This window comes from Schistocerca piceifrons, chromosome X (genome assembly GCF_021461385.2).
Source record: "Schistocerca piceifrons isolate TAMUIC-IGC-003096 chromosome X, iqSchPice1.1, whole genome shotgun sequence".
NCBI classification, from domain to species: Eukaryota; Metazoa; Arthropoda; class Insecta; order Orthoptera; family Acrididae; genus Schistocerca; species Schistocerca piceifrons.
This window is the reverse complement of record NC_060149.1, coordinates 175,621,520-175,642,105: the sequence shown is the minus strand read 5'-3', so window position 1 is coordinate 175,642,105 and position 20,586 is coordinate 175,621,520.

Here is a 20,586-nt window from a genome sequence, read left to right as displayed (position 1 = left end):
ATTGTAAGTACAAAGTGTTGCTTTATTGGAAATGGTCCACCGACAGTAATTTAAAAAGATATACTAATTCGTGTACAAGCAGGATCCGAAGTGGCAGTGAAACCTAGTGTACGCATTAGAGCTAACTACTAAATAGTAAGAGAGAGTGCTTAGTGTTATGAAAAATATGCAGGTAACTTGTAAGAATGAACTCACCTTGTGTAGCAAGGAATGGCAGTGTACTAGAATTGTGCAGTGTTTGTGGTTGAGACGTGAAGGACACGTCCCTGAAGTATTTATAAGGTTGGAGCTGGCCGTTATTTGGTGTAGTGTGTGACAGGACACACCTACACGTATTGAGGTTATGAGTTGGAGGCGTAAATCCGACCATAGGTACCCTTATGTTAGATGAGACAGAGCAGCTCATGGTGTCCTATAGGTTTAAGGAATTTAGCATTACGCTCGTCCATAATTACTTAATGCACTTTAGTGGTAGGTCGAGAGAGACTATCGGAGGTTTCAGCGTCCGATAGAGTGGAAATGGATTGCCACGTGAGCAAACTGATCAGCTGCAATACACTATAGATATGCTATCCCATGCTTTAAATTTTAATGGAGTGAGTATTACATAAGTACATACACTAGCAACATATTTGAGTAACATAATGGCAGACGTGAAACATTATTTATAACTCAGCATAAATACACTTCGATAAAGTAAGTACATAATTGCCGATGTGGAACTGACACAGCAGCAGAGGACCAATAAGTGGATTTAGTAGTCAACTAAACGTAGTGTGTTTTGAACACTCAGAACTGTACTATTACCAAAAGTTACTCACATGTACAAAGAAGCTGAGAAAACAACTACTAATCAAATATACTCATACTATCTCTAAGAATAAGGTAATCAAAGATGAGTCAGTTAAGTAAATAAAATACAGATTTGTCAGAAAAGTACCGAGCATTGGTTCAGTATTCCGGCCCAGAAATAATAAATTGAAATTAAATAGGCTTTATGATTGTATGCCTTGAGCATAAATTTTCTCTAGTACGTGACTAACGGTGTTTTAAGCCATTTGTTTACCGATTTCATGACAGTTAAGTAACCGCGAGAGTAAAATTGAAAAAGTTCTGTTAACTTTGTTCCAGTAACATATTGAAGGATAAAATGTATATATCCCCATTTCATTGTGACCCACCCTTAGATATTAAGTGAACAGAGTCTGAGGCACTCTTTCTGTTTGTTCTACAGGACAAACCAGATAACGGCAGCCTGGTAGCTGCGTGAAAGCGTGGAGTGACTTGGACACAACTCACAGTGACCCCTCCCCTTTCCCCATGTAATTTAGAGTGAACGTGAAGGACGCACACCATAGCAACTTCCCCTCCTCTACCCTTGCGAATGGAAGTGTAGAACGCCAGCCAAAGCGGCTACAACCACGTGTGTAAAAATTATTTGTGAAATTTTATTTCAGGTTTAGAAAAGACTGCTAAGATATAATCATCTGTTTATGTATCTTGAATAACTTATTTTCTTTGAATTTGTGTATGTAAAAATGTATTTAATGGATTTAAGATTTTCATAATTTTACATATTTTGTGTGTTTGTTTGTCTAAGGCAATATGTATGCCAAAGTGTTTCATTGATTTTGCTTAAATTTTGAGCGATAATATTGTTTAAGAGGCAGTGAACATGCCAGTAATTTAAATAGTTGAAGTAGGTAATCAGTTTTCTTTTAATGTTTCTATACGTTTACATTTCAATTTTAATTTTTCATAGAGAGTTAAGCTGTACTCTTGCTTCCCTTTTTGTAATTAAATTTTTTTTCGTTCATTAACATTCAAAAACAAAAAATTTAAGTAGAGGGTGATGTAGGGAAGCAGCCTACTCATGCCATAGTAAATTCACATCAGTCTTTCCATTGTGTGCCAGCCAGTCCGCTGTAACTAGCTCTGACGTCATAAATGTTGCGCAATACTTTTAAAATCAAGGAAATAACCTAAAACGTTTCTAGCATATCAGGAGTAATACTAAATTAATACGTGTTGAATATCAGTTCGATAACTTTAACCATTTTCGAAATTTGGACGTTTTTCTGTAAAAATCATTGGCGCAACAGAAAAGAGCTAGAGACTTAAAAATTTGTATTTAGATTCCTTTTTCATAATAATTTAATAGAAACAGTACTTTGGATCTCACAAATTAAAATTTTTGTTGAAATTCATAATTTTCTGATTTTTGTCTTAAAAATTAAGGAAGCAAGATAGATTAAGTAGGCTAATAAATAAGGCTAGGATGTTTATTTTTAAGTAGATTGGAGATCCGCTATAATCATAAAGATGTGAGAAGTTTCATTTGAATAACTATAAAACTATAGCGATAGCGTATCTCCAAAGGGCAAGTTCAGAGCTCATCTACTGCGTGCAGTGTAATTAAATTAATTCTCTCGCCCAAAATATTTAACTTAACCACGTCAAACTTTTATTATGATTACTTACCTGTGTGCTGCATGCACATTTAAAGTAAGGGCTTCATCGGCCATCAGCAAAAGAAGCTATGATTTATTCGGTAACTTAATGTGGTGCATTCCTAGCCCAGCGGCTAGTTGGGAGAGCCGATTTGATCAGGCGTTCCCTTAGCCGTCCGCACCGCGGCTTTATATATAAGAACGCTGCGCGAGAGAGTAAGGCCCCAGTTCTCTCCAGACGCTGAATAGCACGCCATCTGTGTCGGGAGTCGCGTCGCGTCGGTATCATTGCTATAAACAGCCTCGGATGCCGTATTAAGTTACTCGGGATACGCGTAACCATGAAATCATTTTCGAGTGAAGTGTTAATTCTGGGATGATTTTAATTATCTATCTTCAGTTTGCGTATGTCGTATTTTCACGTGCCGTCGCGGGACAGACATTCTACCATTATTTAGCGTGGCGTTTGATGAACATTATCATCAAATTATGGCGAACATTCATTTAAACATTTAATTTGGACAGTTATAGTTGCATCAGCGCATTAGACTCTGAACTGCTTTGTTAGTCAGATTGTGTGGATTCTTCTTTTTTTTTCATCTGTGACTTTCAGAATATACTGAACTATTTTTAATCAAAATCGTTTTTGATTATGAATCCCAGACAATCTCCTAATTTCTCAGAGCTATAAGTTGTAGCTATAAGTGTATTTCTCAGATGAAGTGGGCACTAGGAATTCTAATTGCAGGCTTCACGTTTTGCTAATCACTTTCTGGTTGCCAATATTGTAGTTAGAGAGCCAGTGTTGAGAACGGCAAAAGACAGCATAAATAATAGGAACTGGTTTTGCATTCAGGAACATTTATATAAACAATTAATTTCACCCGCCGCCCCACATCTACATCACAAAACATTTATACAACAGTAAATTTTCTAACCGCCGCCCCACAGCTTGACAGTCGCATCCCACCCACCCACGCGATTAACGAGACAGCCCAAACTGATGAGGCAGTTGAAACCCTCACCAGCGCCGTCCAGGACGCAATAGCCGACACCATACCAATCCGCACATCACAACAACACTGTGCTGCCCTGCCCCAGGAGATCCTTGGCCTAATCTCAATGAGGAACCGCCTCAGGAGACATTGGCAGCGTACCAGGCGCCAGCACTTCAAACAGCACATTAACAGGCTCCAGGGTATAATCCGGGAAAAAATACAAACATTTAAAACACAACAGTGGGACCAGAAACTCGAAGGGCTGGACACCACGCGACCTGGTGTGTGGCAGCTGGCCCGACACTTCACCAGGGAGAAACTGTACACCGCCACGTTGCAAGGGCCCGACGGACCAGCATATTCTGCGGAAGAAAAAGCGGAACTGATGGCCCTCACATTCGCAGTGTCATTCACACCGAACCTGGATCCCTCAGACCCAGCGTTCACACTTGCTACGGACCAGGAGGTCACATGCATCTTGGCCCAAACAGCGCGCAACATCATCCGACAAGCTAGTACAGCTGAAGTCAAATGGGCCATCATGCATACCACCGCTAGGAAGTCCCCTGGTCACGATGGCATTCAAAACCGTGTCCTCCAGGAGTTCACGGACAAAGCTGTAGACTACCTAACACACATCACGAATGCCATACCAAGCACCAACACTTCCCCGCCTTTTGGAAGACGGCCAAGGTCCCGATGTTCAGGAAGCCAGGGAAAGACCACTCCCTCCCACAAAATTGCCGACCCATCAGTATGCTGAGCGCGCTCAGGAAGATCATTGAGAAGGTAATATTAAAACGACTCACCGGGCACTGTATCACAAACGACACCCTGAGACCGGAGCAATTCGGTTTCAGGAATCTCCACTCAACAACACAACAACTCCTCCGCGTCGTTGAATACATAACACACGGATACAACACAAACAAAGCGACTGGGGTGGTGTTCCTGGACATAGAAAAGGCTTTCGATCGTCTATGGCACAACGGCCTAATACGCAAACTTAGCGACGCAGGGTTCCCCGACAGGCTCGTACGTCTCATACACTCATATCTCACGGACAGGAGTTTCAACACCGACGTGCAGGGCAAACAATCGACACGACATGGTATCCAGACAGGATTACCCCAAGGAAGCATCCTAGGGCCCTTACTGTTTAACCTCTACATTAACGACCTCCGCGCGACTGCTACGGTCGCAGGTTCGAATCCTGCCTCGGGCATGGATGTGTGTGATGTCCTTAGGTTAGTTAGTTTTAAGTAGTTCTAAGTTCTAGGGGACTGATGACCACAGATGTTAAGTCCCATAGTGCTCAGAGCCATTTGAACCATTTTTAACGACCTCCCAGCTACACAAAACACGACAGTAGCAATCTACACGGATGACACCGCCATTCTTGCGCAAGATTGGAAGCCGTCTAACATTAATTCACGACCACAGACTGCACTCAGAACGGCGGAGCCTTGGCTGGTGAAATGGCCTGTTAGAGTAAACGTTGACAAGTGCGATGCCGTTCTGTTCACTAGAAGACCGAAGCAACAGCGCAAACATCAGCACTGCAACCCAATAACACTACACACACGCCCAATACGTTTCCGCGAGAAGGTCAAACACCTCGGTGTCTGGCTGGACAGGAAACTACTCTGGGGGGACCACATCCAACACGTGACCAACAAAGCTAACGCGAGGCTCAAACTACTCTACCCTCTGCTTAATAGGCGTAGCACACTGAACAGGAGGGTGTCTAGGTCCATGTACATGACACTTATTCGACCCCTGATGACGTACGCAGCCCCTGTCTGGGGATACGCTGCGCCAACTCGCCTGCGCCGTCTGCAGCTTATACAGAACAAAGTACTCAAAATCATAAGCAACGCTCCGCGCTACACACGCATCGCGGACCTTCACCGGGAATACCGGCTACATACTATCTTGCAGGTATTCCAAAAACTCTCCACACGACTGTACAATAACACGAGACACTCGCGCAGCCCGTTTATCCTTTCTCTGGGTAACTACGACCACAACCATAGATGGAAGTGTAACAGACCAAAGACACTACTGGCTAGGAACTAAACATCTATGGTCCATAGAACGCTAACGCGACAGTACTGGCGAGCCCCTGCAACACGGCTATTACTGGCAACCCCAGATGTTCGACCAGCCGAAAAACAGGCAACCGCAGGGAAACAGTACTGTACACAGCACGCAAACCAACCGCACATACACCCTACACCGTCTGTGAGCCGATCTATGACCGATCGCCCACTAATGTACAACGACCTTGAACTGTTGCAGGGACGCAACAACTGCAGCAAGTATTGCAACGAGCCCCAACAACGACAAAGGTAACGATGCACGATACCTCGCACTAACATAACCACACCTTGCATGCACTGTCGCAGGTAGGAAGCCGCTACTGCCCTTACTACCCGTCCTACTGTCGCAGAGGTTTTTTTCCCTTGGCGCTTGCCTGTGCACTTTTTTTCCTCTGCCCTTACAACCGCTACCCTTCGATCGCTTTCGTCCACTTTCTATCTCCTGATGGACCATGTTAATGAGTAATCTTACCCAGACGCATGGATAACATCACAGCCCGCATCCTGTGACTCCTGATTCAAAAACTAACATGTTATACGGAGGTGACAGTAGAACTTTTGGTTTGGTCACCACGTTGGTGTGGGCGTGGAGGCGCCCCATCCTTTTTAAACCGAAAATTCGTAGGGGTGCTTTCGAATGATGCTGTAGCACATATAGAAAAGTTGCAACCTCAGAAAGTTCTCGCGAACTGTAGGAAGAACTGCACAACATCCACTCTCCGTACAGGAACTGGCAATAAACTATGAACGTAAATAAACGTAACATATTGCTCATAAATAGACGGAGAGAACACTATTTGTCTATTTAACTAACAGAACAATTTTGTTAAAGCAGTTCTCAAAAGCAGTGGTGTTGTTTGTGTTTCACACAGATGGATAAATCTTAACATTCCGTCGCTTTTGAGGCTTTATAGCCATCGGTATTTCATCCACTATTGCCGACTGTGGATAAAAGTTCGCTGCTACAGATTCGACAGATGTGTAACGGGTGGCTGGATGCAAGCGTGTGCATAGTTTCTTGAATATGATTGACGTGGAGGATGTAAAAAAACTGCAATAACAGATTACAAAGAAGAAAAAACTTAAAATTACACTGTGGTTTTGAACTGTTGGTGATTATAGATGAATGAATGCGGCAGCAATATCAGAAAAATGAGCACGATACATTTTATATGAAGAGTTCAATATGGAAAAGCTTTGCACGATATAGGTGCCATATTTGTATGCTACTGACCAATATAAAACGCGAAAGGAATCCCTGAGCCATATCTGTACTGTTTTAATAGGAGTACAGTTAATTTTGTGTTTCTTTCTGTTTCCGTAAATGAGACACGGCTCTGGGTCTACAATAAAATGCCGAAGTCAGTTTTATGCTGAAAATTTGTCGTTTTACTGAGTTTGCCTTTTTCGATATATATAACTACCTAATTTCAGTATCAGCGATTATCTAATTTCGCCCCATTGGAAATTGTCAAGCTAGGTCACAACATAATTTATGTTACGTCCACAGCATCAAATGAGACACCCAACAAATTTCCCGGCAAATTACAACTGTGTGCCAGACCGAGACTCGAACTTGACACCTTTGTCTTTTACAGGCAAGTGCGCTATCAACTTACCTACCGAAGCAAGATTCAGAACTCGTCCTCACAGCTTTGCTTCCGCCAGTACCTCATCTCCTACCTTCTAAACTTCACAGAAGCTCTCTTGCCAAACTTGCAAGACTAGCACTCCTGGAAGGAAAGAGGGCCACCGTGCTTGCGCAGCTCATTTGGTAGAGCACTTGTCAGCGAAAGGCAAGGGTCCCGACTTCAAGTCTCGGTCAGCACACGGTTTTAATCTTCCAGGACGTTTCAATCCGCTGCATAGTAAAAATCTCATTTTGCAAACACTCCCCATGCTATTTCTAGGCCATGTCTCGCTAAACCTTTCTTCAACGAGTGTTAGTCTTGCAAGTTTAGAAGGCAGTTGATGAGGTACTGGTGGAAGTAAAGCTCTGAGAATGGGTCGTGAGCCGAGTTTGGGTAGTTCGGTTGGTAGAGCACTTGCCTGCGACAGGAGAGGTCCCGATTTCGAGTCACACTCCGGCACATAGTTATAACCTGCCTGGATGTTTCACATCAGCGCACACTCCGCTCCGGAGTGAAAAATGTCATTCTGGAGACACACAGCAGTTTGGAAAAACCACTTGTGATTATGTTCCAGCATCTATAACTACTTGCTCAGCCAGAAATATTGCGGTATATTTTATTCGAATTGGAAATAAATACAAAGCATATTAATTACTATTACAAACAAATGAAAGGAGAAATTTTCAAGCTACCCTGCTGTTGACCAAAATCTCCCAACTCCACTTGTGCTCGGCGTCGCAAGCAGAGGATCTTTTTCTGTGCAAGATACAGGGCATAGTTGAGAAACCAGTAGGTGCTCCATAGACTGTAGTTCTCCAGTCAAAGTTGCTGGTATCCATAGGGAAATGACATTTCTGAAGATTACTCACGGATCTTCCAACTGCAGAGCAAAGACAGCTGAGTCACGGCACGATTCAGTTCTGTTCATACTCAAGTCGGAGGGTTTCCGAAGGGAGAGACCAGGCAGAGTTATTCTGCATCCGAGAAATCCGTAATATTGTTTTCTTGCTGTAGCTACCGTTGTTTGCAAGACTAAAGTGGTCTCGAGGAAACATTTCTGGGCCTCAATCTTGGGGCAGCTGGAACGGGCCTACATAATGAGTAGTTTTCTCGATGAGCCCGATTTGTTCTCGCCGCATTGGCGGCAATATGCGTACACTTCCCTTTAGAGCCTTGTCAACTATGCTTGCGTGGGTGGATTTGTACCAGATTGGGCATGCATACACTGCAGCACTGTAACATGTTGGTAGTTCTCGATTTGTGGTCGACAGACCCACGTGGTATCAATGATCCAGTGAAGGATGTTATTTCTGGCTTCCACCTTCATTCTAGTATTCTGACAATGCTGCCTGTACGTCAGAGTAAGCTCCAGAATGACTTCCTTACATTTCGAATGGGTCGTATTTACTAATTGTGTGGCAGATGTTCAAATGTTCAAATGTATGTGAATTCCTACGGGACCAAATTGCTTAGGTCATCGGTCCCTAGTTTTAAACACTACATAAACTACCTTATGCTAAGAACAACACACACACCCATGCCCGGGGGAAGACTCGTGGCAGATGTTACTTAATATACAAATATCATTGTCATCTTTCGTGTTCCACTTGCGAATCGCACTTGGGATAAACGACTGTCCACAAAACACTGTGTGATCCTAATTGCTCTGGTTTTCTCGTCGTGGTCATCTCGCGAGATATATGGGGGAGGAAGTAACATGTTTCCCTATCCTCAGGGTTCCACTCTCTGCTGAATTCTTGAGCATATCGCATACAATAAATTTCCTTGAGACAGAAAAGCTTCTTTCAGAAAATCAGCACGGATTTAGAAATCATTGCTAATGCGAAAATCAGTTTGCCCTAGTCTTGTACGATATCCTAAGAAACGTAGACGAAGGACAACAGCTTAACCGCCATATTGAATCAGACCTTTAGCCAACGTGTTGCACAGCTCTGATTTAACTGCTGTGACACTCATAAACTGCCGCTTCTTCGGTCGATGAGGAGACCTCGTTACACGGTTAATCATAATTTTTAAATATTTTGACGGTACATAACTGACACTGTAATTTATTAATTTTAAGGCGATAAATTATTTCTTTCCAAAGCATAAGGTGGATATGTGTTTCGATAATAATCTACAACAGACATAAATATTTCGTTTCACTGCCTGACTTAATTACCCTTTAGGTAACTTGGTTCTATCCACCAAAGCAACAGTGGTTTTATTGGAAGACTGATTGAGAACTCCAGTGAACTTACCATATGACAAGCCCTATGAAACAAATATTAATCTAAGAAAAACGGTCGCCAGCCAGGCAGAAGCAAAATTTAAATTAATTCTTCTGAAATATGCTTTAAGATAATGAAGCCAAATATCTCTTCACAAGCTGAAGTTACTTAAAAACAAGACGGATACGAGTTAATAGTTCTTAAGTAGCCCTGTGGCCACCTCTTTTTTTAAAACCCTGAGACTGAATGGTTGTTGAAAGTAATTATTAAGGAACTGTAAAAATATTGCAATAAAATTTACAATACGATATTTGGATGTCTATATTTGTCACAAAACATTAAATATATACATACTGACAGGGAAATCAGAAATAAGAATTTTTTTACGTAAATAAATGTTAGCGGCTACTGACAATGTAAAACACTAAATTCTTAAAAGTTAAGCAAAGTGAAACATGTGCTTCTATATGATTGTATTTTCTTTGTACACTTCTAAGAAAATAATAACATTCTTATCTTGAAAGTTTCTGCTCCATCGAAAACTGTGGTGGTAAATGTGTACCAGACCTTCACGTCTTCCATCATATCGATTAACAAGGCTCACCAAGATGCCTGCAAAGGCCATTATTCGTACTGCAGCTATGGCTCAAATACTCCAACAATTATTATAACCAGCAAGTCTTGCATTTCGCTACTTTCTGAGACGACTTCTCTGTAATACTCAACAGCCATACCACATTATGTCCGATTCGACGCACTTTTAGGCACTTTAGAAATTCACATCTTCAGACATGGGCATTACGTTCACGTCCGCACTCAATGCTGCGCTGTCTGTGACTCCATTCTGTCTGTCATGAAGCGCTATAAGGTCATCCAAACAAGTGAGGAAGGAAACTCTGTTGTGAATCCCCGCCTTGTGTGATTTAATGGCCGAAAATTGAATTTCAAGAAATACGTTCCCTAGGAACATTACAGTCATTTCCAATAAATTTAATATTCTCTGTTGTCCTTTTACAGCTATTTAATATATATCAATACACCTCCGTTTAGGTGGTTTCAAAAATTCACAACAATGCCAGTAGGTTAATATCGATACTTCACTACATAAATTTTTGTCAAAAAATCTTATCAATCTTATCGTGTTCATACGTTAGTTAGTGCTACTTTGTTACATGTGCTCCACGTTTCTTTGAGTTATCCGATAAGGATTGCTTCAAATAAATGTACCCTTACATAACGTAACTTCTCTTTGATTAGCGGTGTAACATGTGTTACATATTCATTCAAATTATCAGATAATCAAATAATTTAGTTCCTAAATACATAAAAGTTTCAGAAATTTTTGTTAATTATTTTCGGTAAAGGCTGTGTCTTTGTTTCAGCTCATTGTGTTAAATCCTGTAATCTCGTTTAGTTTTTCAATCAATGAGTTTAATATCTTTATCACTTTTCAGTATGACAATACCTTAACTATTCGCGACCTTGCGCAGCTTGTGATGTTATAAACGTATTTACAGACATCAGTTTACAACTAGATCTACGTACATAAGTCTTGTATTAATTACATAATTTTTCACATACATAGGAGTAAACATGAGACATAAGTTTTCTTTTTTTAACATATTTACATACTTGTTTCCCAGATTCTCTTCTAAGTCAGTGTACTGTCATCTTGAACCCATCGTTCGCACTTCTTTAAATACATAATGTTTCGGACTCCCAAGCAATTTTCCAACACAAGAAATTCCAAGCAATGTGCACTAGTATGAGGTATGTTTACTATTTTAAATGGACCAACGTATATAAATTTAAGCTTGCTTATTTCACAGTCAATTTTGATTGACTTCTCGTGAGCTTCACGAGAACCATGTCACCGATTTCAAATTTTGGACTTTTGAAACTTTTGTCATGTCTACGATTTCTAGCTTCAGCTCTCTTGCTTATCTCATCTTGAAGTAATTATTTCTTTTCGTCAGTAGTACTCTCATGACGTGGAGGAAATTCTATCAAATCTTCAACCAAACATTTAGATGTATTTTTCAGCAATATTTCTTCAGGAATGAAACCTGTACTCTCGTTATTTACGGAATTCATGTTTTGCTCAAACTTGGTCACGTTCTTGCGCTAAAACAGATGACTGTCATGGAAATAACTGAGGCATGATTTAATTTTTTTAGACAACATAGTTGTGTAGAGAAACAGCGATTAATTTACTTATAATCTATTATTCAAACTGACAGTCACAGTCGTTTAATGCGATTGTGACTGTCATTTTGAATAATTGAGGCATGATCTGCCTATTACCCACATGTAACTTTTGGCCTATTATCTCCACCTTTCCACAACAGATCCTTTTCTATTTCTAAATCTTTCCAAGTTATCCATCCAACTTCAAAGATTTTTCCCTTGTCCACAGATTTTTTAATGCTTCTGAACTATTCATCTTGTATACCCTTTTCGCCCTACACATGACGTACTTCGTCGTCTAATTAATTTGTGTTGACTTCCGCTTATTTTTACAACGACTACAGCAAATATTCTTTCAAGTATATTTGTTCCTGTTTCTTCAGATATGTCTTCCACATCACAATCACTTTCTCCTGAATCGCACTCATGGTTGTTCGCTTCTGATACCACTTTGTAAATATCAGAATAGGAATGACATTGTATTAATTTCATCTTCGGATCACGATCGTCTTCGAAAGTCTCCATATTACTCTTACTGCTTGACTGAGTCGCTTTTCGTATTCTGAGAATGGAATAATTATGTCTACATATTCGTTGCATGCATCAGTGTGCAATGCCTTCTTTCAACCTTCCTCTTACTTAACAATATGCCGTCCGGCGACACCACAGTGGTTCAAAAATGGTTCAAATGGCTCTGAGCACTATGCGACTTAACTGCTGAGGTCATCAGTCGCCTAGAACTTAGAACTAATTAAACCTAACTAACCTAAGGACATCACACACATCCATGCCCGAGGCAGGGTTCGAACCTGCGACCGTAGCGGTCGCTCGGCTCCAGACTGTAGCGCCTAGAACCGCACGGCCATTCCGGTCGGCTACCACAGTGGTGTCGTGTGCTAAATAGCGGTCAACGGCCCGCGACATAACGGTGGTGTCGTCTGCATAGTATCGCTCAGTGGCCGGCAACATCACAGTAGTGTCGTGAGGATAAATTAGATTAGATTAGATTAGATTAATACTAGTTCCATGGATCACGAATACGATATTTCGTAATGATGTGGAACGAGTCAAATTTTCCAATACATGACATAATTCAGTTGATTTAATAACATTATTAAGTTAATATAACAACTTTTTTATATAATTTTTTTGTTTGGTTTTCTCTTTTTTTCTTAATTTGTATCTAAATATTCTTATTGGTTATCTGTCAGATTTTTGATACTATTTGGTAAGTGACCAAAGACTTTAGTGGCACTATAATTCACCCCTTTCTGTGCCAAAGTTAGATTTAATCTTGAATAGTGAAGATCATCCTTTCTCCTAGTATTGTAGTTATGCACACTGCTATTACTTTTGAATTGGGTTTGGTTGTTAATAACAAATTTCATAAGAGAGTGTATATACTGAGAAGCTACTGTGAATATCCCTAGATCCTTAAATAAATGTCTGCAGGATGATCTTGGGTTGACTCCAGCTATTATCCTGATTACACGCTTTTGTGCAATAAATACTTTATTCCTCAGTGATGAATTACCCCAAAATATGATGCAATATGCAAGCAATGAGTGAAAATAGGCGTAGTAAGCTAATTTACTAAGATGGTTATCACCAAAATTTGCAGTGACCCTTATTGCATAAGTAGCTGAACTCAAACATTTCAGCAGATCATCAATGTGTTTCTTCCAATTTAATCTCTCATCAATGGACACACCTAAAAATTTTGAATATTCTACCTTAGCTATATGCTGATTAAGGTCTATATTTATTAATGGCGTCATACCATTTACTGTACGGAACTGTATGTACTGTGTCTTATCAAAATTCAGTGAGACTCTGTTTACAAGGAACCACTTAGTAATTTTCTGAAAGACATTATTGACATTTTCATAAGTTAATTCTTGTTTGTGAGGTGTGATTACTATACTTGTATCATCAGCAAAGAGAACTAACTTTGCCTCTTCATGAATATAGAATGGCAAGTCATATATATATATATATATATATATATATATATATATATATATATATATATATATATATATATATATATAGAACAACAAAGGGCCCAAGACCGACCCTTGGGGAACCCCATTCTTGATAGTTCCCCAGTTTGAGGAATGTGCTGATCTTTGCGTATTATGATAACTGCTTATTTCAACTTTCTACACTCTTCCAGTTAGGTACGAATTAAACCGTTTGTGCACTGTCCCACTCATGCCACAATACTTGAGCTTGTCTAGCAGAATTTCATGATTTACACAAACAAAGGCCTTTGAGAGATCACAAAAAATCCCAGTGGGTGGTGTTCGGTTATTCAGATCATTCAAAATTTGATTGGTGAAAGTATATATGGCATTTTCTGTTGAAAAACCTTTCTGGAAACCAAACTGACATTGTGTTAGTACTTCATTTTTACAGATATGTGAAGCTACTCTTGAATACATTACTTTCTAAAAATTTTGAATAAAGCTGTTAGAAGGGAGATTGGACGGTAATTCTTGACATAGTATTGCGCTGTGGATGGCGACAGCACTTTAGCATCTTTTGCATTCTGTTGGTGTTTTGTTTAGGTAACAATAAGTTACACACGTCAAAAAGTTTTCTGTTTTTATAGGTAGTTGAGCACTTTCATCATGGCAGACGAAAGAGACAATACGATTATTTACGATGAATGCGCGGACGTCTTGTCTGTCGTTCCGGACGACTTGGCTGATTGGGAAGAAGACACTGGCTATCAAAAAAATTAAAGTGAAGCAGAATCGTAGGAAGATAGTGAAATACGTCCAAGAAGAATTCGGCGAACGCTACGGTTGCCAACTGATTTAGCTGGATCAGACGAAGAAGACAGTGCACAGTTGTCAGACTTTGGTTTACCGAGGACCAATAATAAATTTGAAGGATTCTCAGGTCCAAACATATTTCCTTATGATACACAGAGCGTCGAGGATATCGTAGAATTATATATTGGGAACGATCTATTTGAATATATTAGCAGCCGGCCGGAGTGGCCGTGCGGTTCTAGGCGCTACAGTCTGGAACCGAGCGACCGCTACAGTCGCAGGTTCGAATCCTGCCTCGGCCATGGATGTGTGTGATGTCCTTAGGTCAGTTAGGTTTAATTAGTTCTAAGTTCTAGGCGACTGATGACCTGAGAAGTTAAGTCGCATAGTGCTCAGATTCAATATGTTAGCAACGAAACCAACAAGTACTACAGTCAAAATTGCAATAGAAGGAAACTGGATTTAAAAAATGCTAAATTTGTCGACGTTAAGGGATCCGAACTTAGAAAATCGTTCGGGCTTGCTATCCTTATGGGAACTGTAAGAAAAGCAAGGATCGATGATTATTGGTCAACGAATGCGTTGATAGACACACCGATATTTCGCAAAACGATGTCCAACAGCCGATTCAGACAAATATTATCATTTTTACATTTTTCCGACAGCAACAATAAACCGGATAATGCCGACCGGCTTGTCAAAGTGCAATTCGTCATTGCTTATTTTTCCAAAAAGTTTAAAGAAACGAATAATCTAAGTCAACGGCCAACGTTGGCCATTTGAACCATTTGAACGTGCGGACGGCGAAGTGTTAATATCGGCAGAGCCTGCTTCAGGTCACTATTTCGGCTGTTGAGGAAGGAATGATACCGTGGCGTGGACGGTTAAATTTTAAAGTTTACAATCCGTCGAAAATTACGAAATACGGCATACTCATTCGGATGATGTGTGATTCGAGAACGGGATACGTTTCCTCATGCAAGATATATTCTGGCGCTGGGTAGCCTTTAGCAAAAACAGTGATGGAACTGTTGACACCTTCTGATGGAAAGCGGCATCACTTATGCATGGATAATTATTATAACTGTGTAGACCTTGCAGAGAAGTAACTTGAAAAGAAAATTCGACTTTGTGGAACGATACGGCAAAATAGAGGATTTCCAGAAAATTAAAGCGCGCAAAAGTCAATGTGTTTGAAGCTTGTCATCAACGGAAAGGTGACAAGCGGCCGGCGACAAGCCAAGTAATCCGAACTAGCGCTGCCGGTGCCAAGCGAATAAATCTGTACGAGACGTGCGGACGGGCCGGCCGGGGTGGCCAAGCGGTTAAAGGCGCTACAGTCTGGAACCGCGCGATCACTACGGTCGCAGGTTCGAATCCTGCCTCGGGCATGGATGTGTGTGATGTCCTTAGGTTAGTTAGGTTTAAGTAGTTCTATGTTCTAGGGGACTGATGACCTTAGAAGTTAAGTCCCGTAGTGCTCAGAGCCATTTGAACCATTTGAACGTGCGGACGGCGAAGTGTTAATATCGGCAGAGCCTGCTTCAGGTCACTACTTCTTTTATTTTGTTCGATTTTCCATAGCCATAACCAAACACACATTTACCAGAGTTCATTAAACCACTCTAATTCATCAACTGACTCAATCACCTATCGGTAATTACTCCCGACCTCAACGATAACATTCCCCTCTCTAGGCACTTTTGACATATCTCCTACCTGATCCAGTTCTTGTACTTCTTTTTCAGTTTCTCCCACTAATTCCGATTGATTGTTGTTTTTTGATCTACCTCTTGCATGATCCATTCTTTGTCTGCATCTGATATCTGTATCCATATTGCCATATTGTAAGCTTTTTGTAATTTCGATTCTGAAACCTCTTTTCAGCATGACTGTGCTTTGAATTCTTGCTCCTCGGTTCTTTTTGAGAACACGCCTGCTTTCGGCTATTTTTTGGGTCAATTGTTTCTTTCCATACTCGATAGGCCGACAAGCTGTGCGGGAGCAAGTTTCTCTTGTCTATCTGCACTCTACTATTGCTCTAGTCCCCACAGCCATGGTTAGCTACGTTGCCGGTACCGCCCCATCTCATTACGTTGTTTGATGTCCATTCCCTTTCAAGTAAATTAGTGTTCTGAAGTTTTGTTGGTTACATGTCTGACGCCAACTGATCTCATTCCCTACTTTTCCTACCAGCTCATCGAAAGTTTTGTGGTTCCATCTGAAGTACCTTTTCCAGTCGTCTGGCAGTTTATTTTTTTTTTTTTTTTGTATAGTTCCCACACTATTTCTGATTCAGAACGCGTACCTTTAAAATACTCCAGTCTTTTCAAACACATCTCACAATAATCTTTCACTGAATGTCTTCCCTGATTACCTAGCATTTTTCTGACTATGAATTTGTTTCACAAAGTATTTTGTTTTTGGATCGACCAAAACCCTTGCAAAAATTCGTCTTTGGATTCGGAAAATTTCATATTCATATTACCCAAATTCACGTTACCATTTTGAATTTTTTGTTGTCAGTCATTTCGTTCGGTAACACTCGTTTGCAATTCTTTGTGAAACGCGATGGGTGCCTATCACCTGATTTCTTTGAGGGTCGTACTTTTCCTCCTTACGCAATAGCTCGGATCTTTGTCCAACTAACGGTACTCAGTTCGTCGTATTCTACAACTGCTGAGGCAATGATTCAGCCTTGAACATAATTCTGTGGCATTACTCCCTGGCTTTTCTTGCTTTACGCACACACACTGTTTCGAACATTCGAGACACTGTGTCTACAAACTATTAGCGTCATCAGAACTTTCAGTTTTCTGTATCTTACTGTCTACAATCGGTTCCACACTCGCTTCGAATAGCTGTTTCTCGAAATGAAACCTGTTGTTGATATTAGCAAAGTGAGTTTGAACTTCAGACAAGTCTTCCCTTATGAAACTTATTGATTTAGGGTACTGAGTTCTGTAATTCTTTGGTTTTGTTTTTTTCATAACAGACAAATTAGTTTCTACTTTGGCTGAAAGACCTTTATCTAAATCAGATATCATCATTTCCGTCGTACTTTCATTTTCTTATGTTTTCTTATTAATATTTTCTTCCATCTTACTATTATTTTCTTTGATTTTCTTATTAATATTAGTCTCTAATTTACTATTTCTACTTTTCGTCTGACTATAGATATTATTTTGCAGACACCCAATGTTACTGTTTAAAGCGGTCACGTTAAAAGCCATGTTTTTCAATAATATCTTTATTTCGGAGTGGAAAGAGTGCTCTTCCACGCCCATTCTTTGATTCTGTTCCGCATTTTCCTGTTCGTTAAGTTGTAGTTTCTTTCATTTTCTTCACTTGAAGCGGTGTGGATTCACTTATCGGATGTACAATACCGCGCACGCCTTCGGAACTTACTACTAGTGACACCTGTTGCCTGCCGTTTAAACTATCTTCTCTCACGCATATGCGATCTGCAAATGCGGCACTGCCGCTTGCGTTGTTTGGTTCCATCTTGATTTCTAGTGGCATATTATTACAAGGTGCAGCCAAATGAAACCGAGACACATGGAAAAAAGTAAGTAAACTGTTTATTATTTCAAAAGCAATCACCATAACTGTCAATACATTTATCCCAATGCGTGACAAGTTGGTTAATGCCTGCATGGGAAAATGTTTGCGGTTACCTCTGGAACTATGACTATACCCTGGCGTGCACCTTTTCGTCCCCTCCCTCCCTTCTTCCGATCACCCTCATCTCCTTGCACCTGAGTTTGAACTTCAGACAAGTCTTCCCTTATGAAACTTATTGTTTTAGGGTACTAAGTTCTGTAATTCTTTGGTTTTGTTTGTTCGTAACAGACAAATTAGTTTCTACTTCCTCCGTTTTGATCATCGTCAGTGTGCCACGTCAGTGCTGTGTAGTGCTGTTTCTCCTGTGCGTCGGGAAGTGTGATTTTAATTCTGTGCTGGCCTTGTACCTAGTGTTACTGTCGGTGTTTGTTATGTGCTACGCCATCCGTCGCTACTTTTATGCTCCGGTCATACTGTGCCTTGTGTTCTTTAATTGTCCCAGTGTGTGGTTTTTTGCGTGCGCTACTTTTTTACGGTTTTTTTATCTCCATTTTTGTCTTTTGTCTTCCATGATGTTCCCCCTTTTTTATATCTATGTTCACCATGTTTTCTCCTTTGTTATTTTTAAATGTCTTCTATTGTTTGTTCTATGTCCTTCGGCTGAAGAGCAGCGCATATGCTGCTGCCAGCCCGCCCCGATGGGGAATTGAAATTCAATAAAGGAAAAAAAGAAAAAAAACACCTCTTCGTCCGAAAGAGATCGACGCTCATGAGAGTCCTTCTTCACGGTTTCAAAAATATGGAAATCGCATGGAGAGAGCTCGAGACTGTAAGGAGGATGTGTAAGGGCTTCCCAGAGAAACTTCTGCAGCGTCATCGAAACAACTTTGGATCACGTTGGTCCGCGGTATTAAACTTAACGATCATGTAAAGTAGGTATTAAGGAAAATAACAGGTCGACTTCCATTTGTTGGGAGTGTGGGAAGGCGTAGCTCATCTATAAAGGAGACGGCCTTTAGAACATCAGTGCGACTCATTCTCAAGTACTGCTCCAGTATTTGGAAACCCCACCAGGTCGGATTAAAGGAAGAGGTCGACCCACTTTAGAGGTGTACCGCCAGATGTGTTGTCGATTGGTTAATTCAACACGCGAGAATTAGAGAGTTGAGTTAAGAACTCAGATGAGAGTCCCTGGAGGAAGTACGACGTTTTCTCGCGAAACACTATTGATAAAATTCAGAGAAACGGCATTTATAGCCGACTGCAGTATGATTCTGCCACCGCCAACGTACATTTCATTTAAGGACAGCGAAGACAAAATAACAGAAATTAGGGCTCGTAAGGAGACATGTCAACAATCGTTTTTCTCTCGCTCAATTTAGGAGTGGTACTGGAAACGGAGTGACAAGTAGTGGTACAATGTAACAGCCACCACGCACCGTATGTTAGCTTGCGGAGTATGCATGTAGGTGTAGATATAGGCCTAGACTCTTTTTCGAATGTACTCTCTCGGAATTTCAAAAGTAAAGTTGATTATGATACACAATGCCTATCTTGTAGCGTCTGCTGCTGGAGTTTTGCAAACACCCCTGAAATATTGTCACACTTGTTAAATTACCCCATGACAAAACGTGCCACTCTTCGGAGGATCTTTTCTGTTTCTTCTAGTAATCCAACTTGGTAAGTGTCACAAGCTGATAAGCAATACTCAAGAATTGGTCTTCTATGTGTTTTGTGAGCCACTTCCTTCACACGTGAATTATATTTCCTTAAAATTGTTCCATTGAGTCTTAATTTGGCATTTGTTTCTCCTACAATTTGTTTGTGTGGTTATCCCACTTCAGGGAACTCCGGACTAGTACTCCCAGGTGACTTATGGTTGTTACTTTTCTTGGTGACTTTTTCCCAGTTTCGTAATCGAAAAGCAATGGATCTATTCACCTATTTATCAGCGATATCTTACATTTCTTTATTTTAGTAATGGAGCTAATTGCATATGGGGACAAAGGAACCATTACTCTCCTTATGCAAACAAATCAATCACTTGCCCTAGCGTTCATATGTGAACCAAATGCTTACTTGTGCTCTTTTGTAGTTAATGGTTTTTGCACATTAGCGAGATCTGTTAAATATTGAAAGTTTTGAGATGACTTTATGCTACGAAGGCTTTGGGTGATTTTTCCATTATAATTATACTGAACCGGTATTCATAATACAGATTTGCTGTATATGAAACTGTTGCAGAAAATGACACGAACATATAAAAAAAGTAGCTGGTTGTCGTCCCTACACCAGCTACACTGATCATGCATTGGAGAATGCGATTACAGAAATTCGTGATAAGAAAATTTCATTTCGTGTAGCAGCGAATTAATATGGAATTCACCCAAATACCATCATGAACAAATTTGCACGGGAAACAGTAAGCACAGAATGGTGGGAACACTGTGTTTAGTGAAGAAGAGGAGGATATGTTTGCTGCGACGATGTGTGATTATGGTTTCCCACTTACATTGCTAGATTTGCGGTTTATTGTAAAAGGATATCTTGACAGATGTTGTCGCAGAGCGTTATCTTTTCAAAATAACTTTCCAGGCAGAGAATGGGCTAAGTCTTTTCTGGCATGCCACTGTCAAAAAATAA